General features: G+C 37.7%; 1 protein-coding gene across 2 annotated transcripts in view; it reads right to left on the reverse strand.

Moving 5' to 3' along the window:
• LOC131159962 (thioredoxin H9) overlaps positions 1–13,833 on the reverse strand; it is a 29,513-nt gene extending 15,680 nt beyond the window's left edge. Inside the window, exon 1 of one of the 2 annotated variants that reach the window (XM_058115215.1) lies at positions 13,613–13,833. The gene's annotated coding sequence lies outside the window, so the exon portion shown is untranslated. The remainder of the gene's footprint in view (positions 1–13,612) is intronic. The other variant, XM_058115214.1, reaches the window with a different exon arrangement.
• Positions 13,834–17,951: the final 4,118 nt, after the last annotated feature.

The raw sequence follows: 17,951 nt of genomic DNA on the forward strand, positions 1-17,951 counted from the left end.
TCTCGGATCCTCATCCAATCAGTTCTCATTTTACACCAAGTATTGTGTATACGCAGTGCCCCCGCCCACAATCTCTTCTGGTAGCTCATTCGATATCTAATCCTACCACGCTCCAGATTCAGTCAGGTTCAACAGCTCCAGAGCCTTTGGTACGTTGCTCTTCTCGAGTGTCTATACCCCTAGACAAGAATGGGTTTCACTGTTCAAGTTCTGGTAACTTTGTTTCAACTCTTACTACTGCATTATCCAATTTAGATATTCCCACTTCCTACTCACACGCTGCCAAGCATGATTGTTGGTGACAAGCTATGAAGGAAGAAATTGCCGCTCTAAAGGCTAATCACACCTGGGACATTGAGCCTTGTCCTCCCACCATTGTTCCTCTGGGTTGTAAATGGGTTTACTCAGTCAAGGTCTGATCTGATGGAAGTTTGGATCATTACAAAGCTCGCCTTGTTGCACTTGGGAATAATCAGGAATATAGTGTCAATTATGAAGAGACCTTTACTCCTGTGGCTAAGATGACTATTGTTCGTACGATTCTGGCTATTGCGGCTTCTAGTGAGTGACCACTACATCCAGATGGATGTCAAGAATGCTTTTCTTCACGAGGATCTTCAAGAGTGTATTTATATGAAGCCACCCCCGGGCTTGTTTCCCTCTCCGACTTCACATGTGTGTAAGCTTCGTCATTCTTTTTATGGTCTCAAGCTCTGAGGGCCTGGTTTGATAAATTCCAAACCACTTTATTACAATTTTCATTCAAGTAGAGCAAGTATGACACTTCATTGTTTCTTCAGAAATCAGACATGTGTATTGTTGTTCTTTTGGTTTATGTTGATGATATTGTGATTAATGGTTCCGATTCTGCTTTACTTGCTCATCTCAAGACTCATCCCTCAGAGTGCTTTCATATGAAAGATCTTGGGTCTCTCGCATATTTTCTTGGTCTTGAGGTGAATCATAGTCCCTCAGGTATTTCACTCAATCAACATAAGTATGCTAGTGACTTGGTGGCCACAGCTGGCTTTTAGAAGGGTACTTCTGTAGTTCTGTTGATACTCCCATGGAATTAAATGTCAAGTTTCGCAAAGAGGAGGGTGATTTTCTTGCTGATCCCAGTTTATACCGGAAGTTGGTGGGTAGTCTTGTCTATCTCACCATTACTAGACCAGACATTTCTTTTGTTGTACAGCAAGTCAGCCAATTTCTTCAGACTCCTCGCCATCTTCATTTGGCTGCTGTCCGTAGGATCATACGCGATGTTCAGGGCACTTCTGCCCATGGTTTATTCTTCCCTGCAAGCAATTCTACTCGCCTTGCTCCTTATAGCGATGCTAATTGGGCTGGTTGTGCGGATACACGTCGCTCCATCACTAGTTGGTGTGTGTTCTTAGGTGATGCATTGATCTCTTGGAAGAGTAAGAAGCAAGACAAAGTTTCTAAGTCATCGACGAAATCTGAATACCGGGTGATGTCTCTTGCTTGTTCTGAAATTATTTGGCTTCGAGGCTTGCTTGTTGAGTTAGATTTTTCTGAGACCGATCCTACACCTCTACATGCTTAAATACAAGTGCTATCCAAATCACAGCCAATCGTCATCGACATTGCTTCCTAAGTAGCAAATTTATGCTTGTTGATCAACCCGCATCAATTTGAGGGAGCTGTCAACGGAACATCAAACAGCAAGCAAAAGATTTCTTTCCTTACTTCAGCCCACATTAATTTCCTTATATTTCAATTCATTATTTTGTACAGTTAGCATATATTTAGTTTAAATGTATAGAGCTTGACATATTATAGTTTACTTGTATAGGGCTAGAATCATGCTAGACCTTATTTACTTACCATGTATAGCATTCTTGTAAAGTCTATATATAATATACAGAACTCAAGGCCAATTGATTCGGCCATTCACAAAATATTTGACAATATGTGTCCTTCCAAAGCACCATTTGGCCAAAGAAAACATGATGGGAGAATGCAAATGTGTGTGAATTACCATGCACTCACCAAAGTGATTGTGCCAAACAAGAATCCAACTAAGTCAAACCAAATACTTTACCAAAAATGACTTGTGATCAGGCGACTACCAAGCGAGGATAGTAGATGATGATCAGCCAAAGACTACTTGCATATGAGGCATATGGATTCTAGGCAACAACTACACCAATGACTATTCCCACACTCATGAATGAGGTGTTTCATAATTACCTCAACAAGTTTGTTGTTTTGCAGCTTGACAAAGTAGTTGTCCGTGACTCTACTGAAGAAAGAACATGACAAACAACTACCAAAAGGTATTTAAGGCTGAAGGTGAACAACCTTTATGTGATACAAGTAGTCTACAATTCATATGCCCCATATCATGTCATACAAGTAATCTTCAGCTCATCACCATCTACAGCAGTTCTATTCTTGGTGATGTCCTTTAAGTTGACAATTGCGCCATCAACTTTTTTTCACTCATGAATCATGTGTTTCTTGACCATCTCAAGAAATTTGTTGTGGTGTACCTTCACCTCATAGTTGTTTATAGTTCTACTCTAGAACATAAAGAGCATCTATCAAAAGGAGTTCGACAGCTGAAGCCTTTATCTGAAGAAAGAGAAGAGCTCTTTCGCTTCAAAATGGTATTAAATTCGTTGGTCCTATGGTTGAACAAGGCTATATACAGATTGATATGAAAAAGATGAGAGTGATTCAAGATTGGAATATTCTAATGACAATCAATAAGTTACTTTCCTTTATTGGACTAGCCAATTACTATCACAAGTTTATGGAGAGGTACTCGGGCAGGACAGACTCATTAACCTAATTGTTGAAAAAAGGTTAAAATTGGATCTAGACAAAGGAGTGCCAAGGAGCCATTGACATATTTCCATTATGTGGGATCTCATACTTGCTCTTCCAGACGTCATGAAGCCCTTCGAGGTACAAAGAGATAGTCTTCCCTTGGTGGAGTCTATTACAGAATGGGCACCCTATTGCACATGAAAGCCATAAGCTTAATGTAACTAAGTACATAGCTCAAAAGAAGCAAACGACAACATTACATACTTAGGCCCAAGTTTGTGGTGAAAATGTAGTTGTCAGACATTTCTTTACACAACCTAAGTTATACTTGAAAAATGTCCATTGGCAAGAATCCCTGCAGAATTCGATTCCTCTTTCAAGCTCAAGGTGAGTTGGATGAATCAAATCGCAAATGCACTGCGTAGGGAGGCCGAGACCATCAAACCCAACGAACCTTTGCCAACCTAAGATCCTCCCAAAAGCAAACCCTATAATAAAAAGTACCCTCTTTTCTACCCCTCCAACCTCCTCCCAACTAGGGGTGAGCATAATTCGGGGAAAACCGAATTAACCGACCGAAATTGGTCGGTTCGGTTCGGTTAAAAAATTCGGTTCGGTCGGTTCGGTTATTTTTTCCAATATTTCGGTTAATCGGGTTTCGGTTCGGTTAATGGAGAATATTAATTCGGTTAACCGATTAACCGATTTACGAATTAATTAAATTTTAAATATAAATTAGTAAATTAAAATCCGATTTCACTCATTCCCTCTCATACTCTCAGTCTCACACTCTCATAGTCTCACACTCTCACTGCTCTCAGTCTCACAGAAGTCAGAACATGTAAGTCCCTCACTGCCTTTCGCAGCAGTCGTCGTCGCCGTCGCCATCGCCGTCGCCGTCGTCATCGCCGTCGCCGGCCATCATCACCAACACAGTCACTGCTCTCTGAAGTCAGAAGTCATCGCCGTCGCCTTTCTCTCGCTCACCCGAGCTCCTCTGCACCACCAGGCACCATCTTCACGCGATGCCTTCATCTGTGTCCATCGCCATCGCCGTCGCCGTCGCCGGCCATCATCACCAACAGTGCAACACAGTAACTGCTCTCTGAAGTGAGAAGTCGAAAGCCCTCACTGAGTCACTGCCTCTCTCTCGCTCACCTGAGCTCACTGCTCCGCACCACGGCACCACCATCTTCACGTGATGCCATCGCCGTCGCCACTGGCCAACCATCGTCACCGAGAACCACCCCCGACTCCTCATCGTCATCGGCGTCAAGCTCACCCGAGCTCAATCATCTCCCCCGACTCCTTCTTGACTTCCCCCTTCCCTTGTTCTGGATTTACCTTCCCAATTCCCCCTTCCCCCATATTTCTCGGTTAAATTAGGTTAACCGAGTTACCCGAAAATAAATTCGGTCGGGTTCAGTTCGGTGAGGCCCAATGGTACGGTCGGTTCGGTTAACACTATTCTTTAACCGAAATTTTCGGTTAATTCGGTTAATTAACCGAATTTGGCCGAACTGACCGTTTGCTCACCCCTACTCCCAACCCTCCTAATCACAGGATCTCAAAAAGGCACAGAATAAGGATTTCCTTGAAGAGAGAGGCCAAGACAGGGAATTAGGACAGAGGCCATTCCATAATAGCACAACTTGCTATGGCCTTAAACCCCTCCAAATCGCTGCACACTTATGTGGACCCTAAAAAAAAATAAACAAAAAACCAAAACTAAACAAAACAAAAAAACAACAACAACGACGACGACAACAACACTCAATTTTTGAAATATATTTATATATATATAAAATTTTAAATTGGATCTAACGCCTTGCTGCTTTTGCTGTAGAAGCTACACTAAAATTGAATACTAACATAAAGTTACTCTCCATGATGTCTATCAGCTTAACAAAATGTAAGGAACATAAAAAGGAAAAATTAAGAGAAAGGAAGAAGGATTAAGATTTAAGGGAGTGGGTCAAGGAAAAAGATTAAGATTCAAAAGGAACTAAAGGGGGAAGATAGGAAAATAAATGACATAGCAGATCCAAGAGTAGATGAAATTAGGAAAGGGCCGAGGGCAAGAACCAGAGAAAGAGAGGAAAGTTCAAATTAAAAAAAAAAGCACTTTGATCAAAGTGAGGCTACAATTTTTTTTTTCTTTTTGGTGCTACCAAAGCTCAAGCTCGCATTTTTCTTTAAGGCATATGCTTTAACTTTTTTTAATGGAAATACACCTGGTGTTAGGCTAAATAAAAGTTTTTGTTTCCAAATGACCAAAAAAAAAATTAAATTCACTTAATTTAGATATAAAATTCTATTACAGGTGGGATCTTAGGATATAGAAATATACTAGGACTCTGCATCTCTTATCCTAATCCCAGTGGTATCACAGTTCCACCAGCAAAAGATTTATAGAAACAGACAGATTATTTTGTAATTTTTAGATTGTAGTATGGTAAGATTCTCATATTTGGTTTGGGGTTTAACAACTGAGATCTTAAAATATGGTTATAATACTTTCACAGTATAAAATATGGATAAAAGGTACAAGGAAAAATGTGAAAGGAGGTTTTACCAGTGGCCTCCTAATGGTAAAATCAGCATGGGGGCAAAGGTGTACCTGTTCCCATTGAATTTTTTTTTTTGGGGGGGGGGGGGGGGAGCGGGGGAGGCTTTGGTATATAAAATTTCAAACAAAATAAATAAATAAATATTCACATAAATGCTAAAAACATGTGGATCGTTTTGCAAATACATACTTTAACAAAATGAATGCCAAATAAACAAAGTATACAGTAGCTGCAAAAACATGAACTCAAATCAAGAAGCTCGTAAAATTTTGTCAAGATAATGCAAATGCCTCAGAAATATTATAAATACCTGCAGACTAGTTAATTATAGCCAATGAAGATCACCTGCTCAAGGGGCTTAGCATCAGAAGGAATTGCAAAAATTAGACAGTCTCCCATTTTCTTTTTGTAGATGACAATATCATTTTCTGTGAAAATGATCCAGAGCAAATTCTTAACCTTAATGCATCCTACTTGGGATTGAAGCAATAACGAGTTTAAAGGTGAATTAGGGCAAAAGTGATATCATTGTTAAGACGTTAAGGTCTTATCATAGAGAATTTGAGGAAATTAAAAGGATTGAAAATAGATAGAGAAAATAGGGTTGATCACTTCGAGGGGATCTGCCTCCAAATCAGCTAAAGGATATGAATCATGCTATTTCTTGAATTAAAAAGCTCCGTAAGGTTGCATATATATAGGGTAGAGAACCCTACCCCTATTAGAAATGTAAAATATCCCAATCCAAACCCTTAATTGACTCAATCCTAATTGATTTGGGAATCCTAACACATTAAATAAAAATATCAACATTAAATAGAATGCCAATTGATTTGGGAATCTCTTCACCAAGGATTGATAATTTTCCCAAGTTGCATCTTCAACTAGTAAGCAAGACCAGTGAACTAAAACTTCTGTGATGTCTTGACTTCTACGTTTGACCACTCGGCGATCTAGAATTTCTTATGGCTGCACTTGAAACTCTACACAGTAACTTGCTCCCCTAACTTCTTTTTGAGGCACTAGACATGAAAAACTTTACGTACCTTAAAACTTATTGGTAAGCCAAGGCGATAAGCAACAAGGCCTATACGCTCCAGGGCCTTATAAGGCCTATAAACTGAGGAGAAATCTTCTTAAAGAATGAACAGTCATAAATAACTGCCTACAGGATCATAACCTGAGAAACACCCAATCTCCCATTAAGAATTCCGCTTTACTATTAGCTCGTTGTTCCATACAAGCTCAAGTTGTAACAAGATTTTTCTTAAGGAGCTAAAGCACTTTGATCAATTCTAGATGATCTAGCTGAATACCTAGCAAGAACAGGAGGAGCTCGACAACAAACAGCCTCGAATGAGATCAACTTGATGAAGGAATGATAAATGCAGTTGTACCACCATTCAGCCCATGAAAGCCATCGCACCTAATCCTTCGGTTTGTCACCAACGAAGCAACGAAGATAAGTCTCCAAACGCCTGTTAAAAACTTCAATTTTCCCATATGATTGTGGATGATACACAATGCTCATTTTCGATTATATCCCTTGCAAATAGAAAAGCTCCTACCAAAAGTTGTTGGTAAAGACTACCACATCATTAACAATAGATTGAGGAATCCCATGCAACTTGACCATGTTCTCAACAAAAGTACAAGTAGCACTTGTAGCAATATAAGGGTGAGTTATAGCACAAAAATTAGCATATTTTGTGAGACAATCCACAATAATAAAAATAGTATGTTTACCATGAGAAGATGGTAGTCCCTCAATGAAATCCATGGAGATATCAGTACAAGATTCTTCTGGAACAGGAAGAGGCTGTAGAAGGCTTGGACTTGCCACAGTTTCCCCTTTCTGCCACTGATAAACATCATATTCTACCACAAACTTTTTGATTTCATCCTCCATTCCCTTCCAGTAAAATTCCTAAGAAATGCGCTTGTAGGTTCTAAGAAAACTAGAGTAACCTGCAGCTGGTGATGCTGTAATTCTTGTAGTATGGTTTGCTTGTGGGCTGAATTAGGCACTAACAAAATCCGCCCCTTACCCAATAAGTTTAAAAGAGTCCCAAAAGTAAGGAGGGACTGAAGTTGGCTCATCTTATAGCTTTGGATAATACCTTTAGTCTCCACATTTTGCCACCATTCCTTCCTGATTTGTTCAAGAGTAATACACAAAGGTACAGAAATAGCTACAAGCTCAACTTGTTTAGAAATTCGTGATAGTGCATCCAGCACCACATTCTTGGCCCCTTCCTTTTAAATAATTTCATATTCATAGCCCAAAAACTTAGTGACCCACTACTATTGTTCCATGGAAGAGATTCATTGCTCCAAAAAATACTTCAAGCTCTTATGATCAATTCAAATTTGGAAATCTCGGTCAATTAAATATGGTCTCCACTTTGTAACTACATGCACAATGGCTAGCATCTCTTTGTCATAAACAAACATGCTAATGTCGGATGGAGAAAGAGTCTTACTAGTAAAAGCTATGAAGCCTCATTCTTGCATTAAACTACACCAATGCCAACTCCTAATGTATTAGACTCAAGGATGAACACCTTTTTGAAATGTGGCAAGGCATGAACATGTGTTGGTGGGCATTGTGTGCATAAGCTTGACAAAGGCTTGTTTAGCTTGCTCACTTCATTTGAATGCATCCTTTTCTAGTAAAGTAGTTGGTGGAGCGCTAATCTTTCTATAATCCTTGACAAACTTGTAGTAGTAACCAGTCAACCCCCATAAAACCTCGCAGCATTTTGATTGTTTGTGGAATAGGCCAGCTTGTCATCACTTGTACTTTAGAAGGGTCAACTAAAACACCTTCTTAGGAAACAATATGCCCAACATATTCCACATTCGGTCAAGCAAAGCAACGTTTAGATTTCTTGACAAACAAATTATGCTCATGAAGAGTGATGAGTACAATTCGCAAATGACATAAATGATCTTCAAGAGATGAGCTCTATATTAGGATATCAAAAAAATATGAGAACATACTTACATAGATAAGGTCGGAAAATGTCATTCATGAGACTTTGGAAGGTTGAAGGTGCATTGGTTAATCCAAATGGCATAACAAAGAACTCATAATGGCCATCGTGAGTTCTAAACGCAATCTTCTGAATGTCATCTTCATGTACTCAAATATCGTGATAGCCTGGTCTTAAGTCGAGTTTGGTGAACTATTGGGCGCCTCCAAACTCATCTAACAATTCATCCACAACAATGATAGGAATTTATCCTTCACAGTGTTCTTGTTTAATGCTCAATAATCAACACACATTTGCCAAGAGCTATCCTTCTTCTTCACCAATAAGACAAGTGAAGAATATGGGCTAACGCTTGGTTGAATTATGCCAGCATTTAACATTTATTTCACTATCTTTTCTATTTTTTCTTTTTGAAAATAAGGATAGTGGTAAGGGTAGACATTTGTAAGGACACCACCAAGCAATAAAGGAATGCGATGACCATGTGTTCACCGAGGTGGCAACACCTATGGCTCCACAAATAAGACAGAAAATTTTAAAATAGGAGAATGCAACCCTTCATTCAGACCAGATGATGTTGTAACTCCTCTAGTGCTCAAAGTTGTACCAGGCAACCATGTCGCTCTTTTTAAGGAGCTTCTCCAAACAATGGCTTGAAATTGTAGTGATATTACCACAACGTTTGCCTTTAAAAGTCACTCTCTGGTCGTTCACTGCGAACTTCATAACTAGTTTAGAAAAATTCCAAGCTATATCACTTAAAGTCCTTAACCATTCAATACCTAAAACTACTTCAAAGTCTTCTAGTGGTAGCAAAAGAAATCAGTAAACAACCCATGATTCTACATAGTAAGTTTACCTTTGGACACTTGCTTTGACATGTCAAAGTCCTTCCATCTACAACATTCACATCAAACTTTTCACATTGCTCCACAGGATTGGCTAGCTATTTTAGCAATTCAATGTCCATGAAATTATAAGTACTATCCGTATCAAACAAGATAGTAATAGGTTGGCATTTTAGGAAGCCATTGACTTTCATGGTTTGACAATTAGCATACCTAGCTAAAGCATGAACTGAAGAAGTGATGGATTCATCATTATCATCAAATCCAATACTTTCTTGATCTAGATCAGCCCAGTCATCCTCAACCTCTTCTGGCTACTCCACCAGTTCAATCATCAAGAGTCCACCCTTTTTGCAACAGTGCCCTCTATGCCACTTCTCATCACAATGCCAACATAAACCCTTTGTCGTTTGCTTTTTTAAGTTCCTCCTAATTCAATAATTTGGCAAGAGGATTGCGAGGAGTTGGGGGTGTGATAGTTTAGAGAGAGATGCCTGGACCTCTTAAAATTGAGGCTTAAACATATTGCTAAGTTCAGCCTTTACCCTAGCTTCCATCTAGGACTCTACTAAATTTTCTAAAGCCATTGAATATGATTTGAGATCAAGAATTCCAAGATCATATTTTTATTAGCACGTTAATGACATCCACAAAAGCGCCCTGATGCCAAATAATAAAACCTTAGGATTTTATTGTAGAGAAATTTGGCAAATTGAAAGGATGGAAAATAGCATGCAAAAAATAAGGTTAATTACTTCAAAGGGATCTGTCTCCAAGCCAAAGGCTATAAATTATGTTATTGCTTGAATGAAAGCTCCAAAGGATTATATATATATATAGAGAGAGAGAGAGAGAGAGTAGGGAACCCTAGTACCCTACTCCTATTAAGAATGTAAAATATCCCAATCCAAGTCCTTAATGGACTCAATCCTAATTGATTTTGGGAATCCTAACACATTAAATAAAAATCCCAACATTAAATAGAATCCCAAATTGAATTGAGAATCATAACACATTAATTAGAAGTCGCAATTGATTTGGGAATGATAACATTATATAGGAAACCCAATTGATTTGGGAATCCTAACAATCATTCCTATGGACCTCGTGATTGTGGACCCTTACTAGCTAGCATTTTAGGCTGCAAACTTGGAGCTTTTCCTATCTCTTACCTTGCTCTCCCCATGGGAACCAAGTTTAAAAGGGAAGGGAGTTTGGGACCCTATATTTGATATATTTGAAAGGAAACCAGTTGAATGGAAAAGAAATCATCTCCAAAAGGGTGATAGACTCACGCTCATCAAAAACACCTTAGCCAACCTCCTTTTATTTCATGTCTCTATTTCCTATCCCTAGTGTCGTTGCAGAAGGGAGGTCTTGACCTCAAATCCCTTCTCACATTTACCAAGGCACTTTTGGGGAAGTAGCTTTGGAGGTTCATGTTTAAGAAAAAAAAATTCTAGAGGGAAGTTATTGCTACTAAATATGGCCTCCATGACAACAACTAAGCCTCTACACCAAAGGCTACAGTACAAGTGTTTGGAAATTCATTAGGAAAGGATGGGAAAATTTTCTTCTCTCACATTCATTTATGCATGAGGAACGTGGAGGATGTCTTTTTCTATCATGACATTTGGCATGGCAAATCCCAACTCAACTCTTTATACCCATATATATATATATATATATATATATATTTATATACGAGCTTGCCTATTATAAAGATGCCCTCATTTGACAGCACCTGGAACTTGCTAATCATAGGACCTTTTGGAATGTTCTGGTCAGAAATGTTTTTGATTGGGACATTGAAGCTTTGAAAAGTTTCTACAACAGCCTTTACAATATTTAATGCCAAGCCACCTCCAATAAGCCCAAGGTCCTTGAGCAAGAATGGGATTTTCACAATCAAGTCTTAGTATAAACATCTTAACTACCCGATGGAGTCTTAACATTTATATTCCATGGAAGCTCATTTAGAAAATAGCAGTCCCTTCAAACGTTCCTTTTTTTCACGTGGGAGGCTGCACTTGGGAAGATCCTCACTTATGATAATCTTCAAAAAAATGGGCTTGTCTCTTGTGAAGGGGTATTTTCTAAGCCTTGTGGAAGCTAAATCAATGGAACACATGTTTCTACACTGCCTTAGGAACAGGAACCTCAGAAGCTTGGCCATTCCCATGGTCAAATAGAAGTAGGTAATTGTAGCTTAGGTAGAGGGTGAGATTTGGGCTTGGAAAGGTATCCGCTCCAATAAGGTCAAAAGAAAGGCCCTTTCCCTCATCCCCCTTGCTATTTTTTGGGTGGTTTGGAAGGAAAGGAACATAAGGGGTTTTGATGGACAGTTTCTTATTTGTAGACTATCATGGACAATTGTATAGCTACGATGACTAATTGACATAGTGGGAAGCCTGGGAGAGACTTCTGTGTATTGTTTGATTTTCTTGATGTATTAATGTGATGGTTGTTTTGTTCATTGTTTTTTTTCACTTTACTTGACTGGCATCCTATAACAGTCTTGGGCCCAACTCCACTGAGGTATTGTCCGCTTTGACCCATTGGTCTCGCAAGTTTATCCTATAAAAGGCTCCTCACTTAATTAGAGCTCAAACCCTCTTTATAAGCTCGAGATCTCCCTAGTACACATCCGATGTGGGATCGTGACAGGTTCTCCCGTCCAATATCTGACATCTTTGTCATCGTGATTTCCCTAGTACACATCCGATGTGAGACCATGACAAGCTCTCTCATTCAATTTCTTACGTTCTCATCAACGTGATCTCCCTAGTACTCATCTAATGTGAGACCGTGACAGGCTCTCTCGTTCGATTTCTCACATCTTTGTTAATATGGCTTATACCTCTGTATAGGCTCCACTCACATGATAACACCCTCAAGGCATATCCACTTACATAATAGTACCCCCAAGGCAGATTCACTTGCATGATAGTACTCCCAAGGTGGCTCTGATACCGAATGTAATGGTCTTGGGCCCAACTCCGGTGAGATATTGTCCGCTTTGGCCCACTAAGCTCACAAGTTTGTCCTATAAAAGGCACCTCACTTATTTGGAGCTCAATTCTCCCTAGTACACATTCGATGCGAGACCATGACACATCCCCTTGATGCCTACTCTTTCTTAAGAATATTACATCTCTTTGCTAATTAAAAAAAAAGTCCTGTGGATTTGTTTGCAAATACATAAGTTAAATGAAATATATGGTAGCAACAAAGACATGAACTTGTATCAACAAAATTATAAAAGTAACGACCTTGTTTTGTCACAATAATGTTTTGTTCATGTGTTTAGCTTTGTTTACATATTAATATGCAGTAGAACTGTAAAAGGGGGCAAGGACATTTGGCTAACTTGTGGTATTCAGTGAGCTATAATGGGAATGGTTTGGAGGACTTTCTTATCTAGTTCTGTCAATTAGTTTTCTTTTGTTTCCCTCTAGTTGTTCTCATTTTCTCTTAAGGAATTATTGACCGATCTTTTAGTTTGTAATTTCTTCTCATATCTTAATACAATTTTTTCTCCTCAAAAAAATAAACATGTTAATATATAATATTTGCGTCTATTTGTGTACTTGCCTATTGATATTGTTCCCTTCAACAAATTTGTAGGTTCACCGCTCCTCCTACCAACCCCTCTCTTACTCATTGTGTAGCAACTTCTTGAGAAAATTCCAAAGCTCGAAACAGATTAAGAAGTGATATCAAATTATTCATCTGCGATTGTTAAAACAGCTGCAAATGCAGGGTTGTAGTGAAGCAAACAGATACAATAAAGCAATAGGAAGGGGTTATGAAAAATGTGTTTCACACGGCTATGAGAAAGGAGCATCACTGCCTCCCAATGGATGATGCATATCACCCCATTTTCAAACAAGCCACACAAAGTGCTCTGCCTTTGTTTTGTACTTTCTTGGTACACTTATATACCAAGGCCGTATAGTGCTTTTGCAGCTATCATTACGTAATCCTCTCCCATTACTTAACAAAAAAAAACAAAAACAAAAACAAAAACAAAAACTCTTAATTTTCGACAAACAAATTCGGAGCAGAAGAATTTCGACTCAACGGCACTGCTGATTAATTAATAACACAAAAAACATAAAACCGCGGAGGAGAAGACAAATAAATGCTTCACGAGGTAGTCAGGATTTCGGATGTCATTCAAAATGATTACAAGAATGCTAATCGCGAGTCAATCAACAAATATCTGAAAAATCTATCCAAAACAGGTGCAATCATTCTGCGAAATTAATAGTAAAATAGGCAAATTACAACAATTAATGGCAAGCATTGCTCCGTTAACTACGGCGAATTAATTTTAATAAATTAACAGAAAAAAGCTTCACAAAATAACTAATGGAGAAAGAAAAAGAAAAGCATTGACCTCGAATGACGAATCCAGCGTCCTGTATCGCTTCGATCTGAGTGGATTACGCGGCGGAATTTGCAGATAAAAATCGGAAGGAAAGCCGTTGAATGACAGCTTGACCCTAGAACCGAATCGGAAAGGGCTCGAGTACATCGAAGCAGGAGAGGGCACGAGGTGGTTCCGTACCAATTACACGCGATTCCATGATTGCCCTTGTCATTATCCCTATCCCCAACTGGTAAAATTATTATTACTCTCGTCCTCCTCATTTGCACCCTATTCTGTGGGAAATGTTTTTAACTTAGCATATGTTTTAAAAATACACATTTAATAAAGTATGCATTGACACCATCAATTAATTAAGATATAAAATATCATTAACGGGCTGATTTAATTATAAAATGTCTAGCATCAACTTTATATATATATATATATATATATATTCATTTGTTTTGTGAGTTAAAGTCTTCAAATTTTTGTCCCAAAAAAAAATTCTCTTTTTACATTTTACTATTTAATTGTTAATTTCTTTTGACCTTGAGTGCCTTTCACATCTGATTAAAATCATAAAAATCTTCATATTTCAATTTTGTTTTTGTATTACACATCGGGTTTCCACGTGTCCATTTTACGGTCTACGTGACTAATCCCGCGCCCCTTGAAGTCGATCCCATAACTTCAAAAGGAGGTAAATCTCAGGAATTCATGAACGGAAACGAATCCGGAAAGGTTTGAATACCTAATACTTTCATGGTTAGCCTCCCTTTCCTTTGCTATTCACTCACAAGTGGGGTCATGCCTCCCTAATTGAAAACAAAAACACAATGCAACAAAAACCCAAACCATGCCTCCCAAACTAAAGTTAACTCTTCTCTCATCACTTCTTCCTTTTTTGTAGGGTTTCAAACTTAGTCGATACTTAAGAAGTAATATGTGACATGCCTTACCCATTTATAATGAGGTAAACCCAAGTCCTACTTTTATACTTAATGGGTTTAGTAGGCTTATATTAGATACCCATCAGGTTTTCTATATTTGTATGTTGAACCCACATCCCACTTTGCACTTTGGCCACTATCCAAGCTAAGCCCAATTCATGAGAATCATGATTCAAGGTACATATTAAAATATAATTATTTTTATTTTTCTCTAATATTCTAACATATATGAATTAAAATTTTTAATGTTATTAAATGAACATTTATTTCTTCTTTTTTTCTTCAATATTTTCAATAAAAATTTGAATTAATTTTGGTAAAGAAAAAAATAACAGCACGCTCTATTTTGACTATTTATCATTTTCTATTTAATATATTATCTATTCCAACGTTCTTTGCTCTTTTATTTGGTACTTGGCACTTGAAGTCAACTTGTTTAATTCCAACCCATTCATTTGCTGACTCACTTTGTTATCATTCCTCTCTCATTCTCTCTCAATGATTACTTTTTTTTTTAATATAATTTGGGCATGACAATTCAAATGACTAAGATGAATGATGTTGTTAGATTTAAATGATGCAGTAGAGGAACAAATATAGGCTTCTATATAGCTTTATTGATGATGATTAAATTACGATAGGTTTTTAATATAAGCATGCTTTTCTTGACCCTCTTATGATGACTTATGATTCACCCAATGGTTTTTAAGATTTTTTTTTTAACACTCCAAGTTCCTTATAGCATAATTGTATAGTGTTATTTTTGTTTGAATTTAAGAGTTACAATTTTTTTTTATTACTATCATTGTTTCTTTTGAATATCATATTTGAAAACTATTTGTTTTATATATATATATATATATATATATATATATATATATATATATTTGTTTTTGTGCTTCCCAATCTCTACATTCCCCCTCCATCTTTCTCTTTACGTGTTTGGTGCTCTCTTATTTAGTGTTTAAAAGTTATCCCTTCATCTATCCTTTATTTGGTAAAGCATAGATATAATATTTCTTTATGTTTGAGGTTTAGACTAATTAGTATATTAAAATGGACATATTTTGAACTAATATTTTTAATTTCGTATGAAATATATGAGCATATGTTATATTTGTATGTGGCTCTTATACTTAGTGAGATCACAAACAAAGGAAGAAAAATATGTGAGAGAAGTCTTCTTGTGCTGACAGCAGAAGACTTGTCGACAAGTAGATACCGATAATCAGAAAATCTCAGAGTTAAAGACTCGTCAACGAAATGATAGACTTGTTGACGAGTGGATTTCTTTAACTCCTCGACGAATCTCTTTTTCTCGTCAATGAGTGCGCCTAGATTGCGAGAAGAAATTTAAATTTTGAATTTGAACGTTGGGGTGGTTGGGTGATTGGAGGGAAACCTCCGAAGAAAGTTTATTTATCCCTGTCTAAGGGTATTGTGAGAGAGATCTTTGTGAAGTGTATTGTGTATTCTCAAATTTCTTAGTGAAATTTTTGTGCCGATTGCTTCCATGGATGTAGGTTTTACCAAACCACGTATATCTTATTGTTGTGCTTATTATTTCACGTTTTTTTGGTTGAGTTTGATTTACTTGTTGCGTATTTATTCGACTGTGCATCCTACTTATCTGATCTATTATTACAACAAATTGGAATCAGAGCAATTGTTGATATCGCTTCGGGATCATCTTCTATAAGAATTGACTTCATCAAATTTGATGGAACCGGGAACTTTGGTTTATGGTAGAGGAGAGTGAAGGATATACTTGTGCAACAAGAGATGGCTAAGGCTCTACTTGGCGTTCAACCGATTGGAATGGGTGAGGCAACATGGGGAGAATTGGAAGCAAAGGTCATTTCTACAATATGCTTGTGTTTGGCCGATGAAGTTCTCTATCATGTGATAGAGGAGGATTCTCCAACAGTTGTGTGGCGGAAGTTAGAAAGTCGGTATATGTCTAAATCCTTGTCGAATAAAATTTTTCTTAAACAAAGATTGTATTGGCTTAAGATGGTTAAGGGTTCAAATTTGAACCAACATATCAACGTTTTCAATCAAATTGTGAGTGATTTGGCACATGTTGATGTAAAGTTCAAGGAAGAATACAAAGCATTGATGCTATTAAATTCCCTACCTACGTCTCAAACTTATGAGAATTTGGTTACAACTCTTACATAGGACAAGGATAGTCTGAATTTGGAAGAGGTGACAATTGCATTGCTTGGTTTCCATCAAAGAAAAATGATTAGCGATGAAACTTCACATGGTGAAGGACTTGTTGTGAAAAAGTAATCAAGAATATAGGAGACGTAAGTTCCAAAGCAATTTTCGGTTGCAGTCTGGGAAGAAGAAGAAGGACGTGAAATGTTTTAAGTGCGATAAAATTGGGCACATAAGACCAGAATGTCCGGAGTGGAAGAAAGGGAATTCTGAAAATCAGCAAGGTCCGTCAGAATCTACAAATGTAGTGGAAGATGATTCAGAGTGCAATGATGGAGATATGTTATGTATTTCATCATGTTCGGAGTGCCTCACGGATGATTCTTGAATCCTAGATACCGGATGCTCTTATCACATGACAGCAAATAGAAAATGGTTTGACACCTACAGGTCAGCCAATATTGGTTGTGTTTTGATGGGAAACAATATTTCATGAAAAATACTTGGTATTGGAAATGTCAAAATCAAAATGCATAAGGGTGTTGTAAAAACCATGTGTGATGTAAGACATGTTGAGGGTCTAGGAAAGAATGTTATTTCATTGGGTATTTTAGACTCTAATAGATTTTGTTACAAGTCTGAAAAAGGAGAAATGAAAGTGTGTGAAGGCAACTCTATAGTGATGAAAGGAGAAAAGATAGCGGGAAATATCTATGTACTGCAGGGTGTTACTGTTATAGGTGGAGCTACAAATGTTGAATTCTAAATTAGATACTTTGTGGCATATGCAGTTGAAGCATATGGATGACTACATGTATTCAGATGTTTGGGGACCAATGATGATAGCATCAAAGGATAGACAAATGTTTTTCGTGAATGTATTACAGAAGGTCTTAGTTTATCTCATGTGGCACAAGCCTGATGTTGAAGTGTTGTGGTTGAGGTGGAGTACCAGACCAGAAGAGAAATCCTTATGTCAACCATTAGTACTGAGTACGCTAGTTTTGTTCAAGGAGTTTTGTGAGCAGGGCAAATTATATGTAGGGCTTGCAGTGTACTTCTTGGTGAAGTTAGTGAGTATGAAGCATTTCTCTTGTGACCAATCGCCAAAAGTATCGCTAGATGGAAAAGTTGCAAGTGAATTGTGGGCAGGTTTTATGGTAGACTACTTAGTTATGAGTGGATGTCCACTGGTGCATTATTCTAGTGATGGAAGATCTAGACTTGGTGTTATGTCTAGATAATACATCTTT

Source organism: Malania oleifera, chromosome 7 (genome assembly GCF_029873635.1).
Source record: "Malania oleifera isolate guangnan ecotype guangnan chromosome 7, ASM2987363v1, whole genome shotgun sequence".
In the NCBI taxonomy this organism is placed as follows: domain Eukaryota; kingdom Viridiplantae; phylum Streptophyta; class Magnoliopsida; order Santalales; family Ximeniaceae; genus Malania; species Malania oleifera.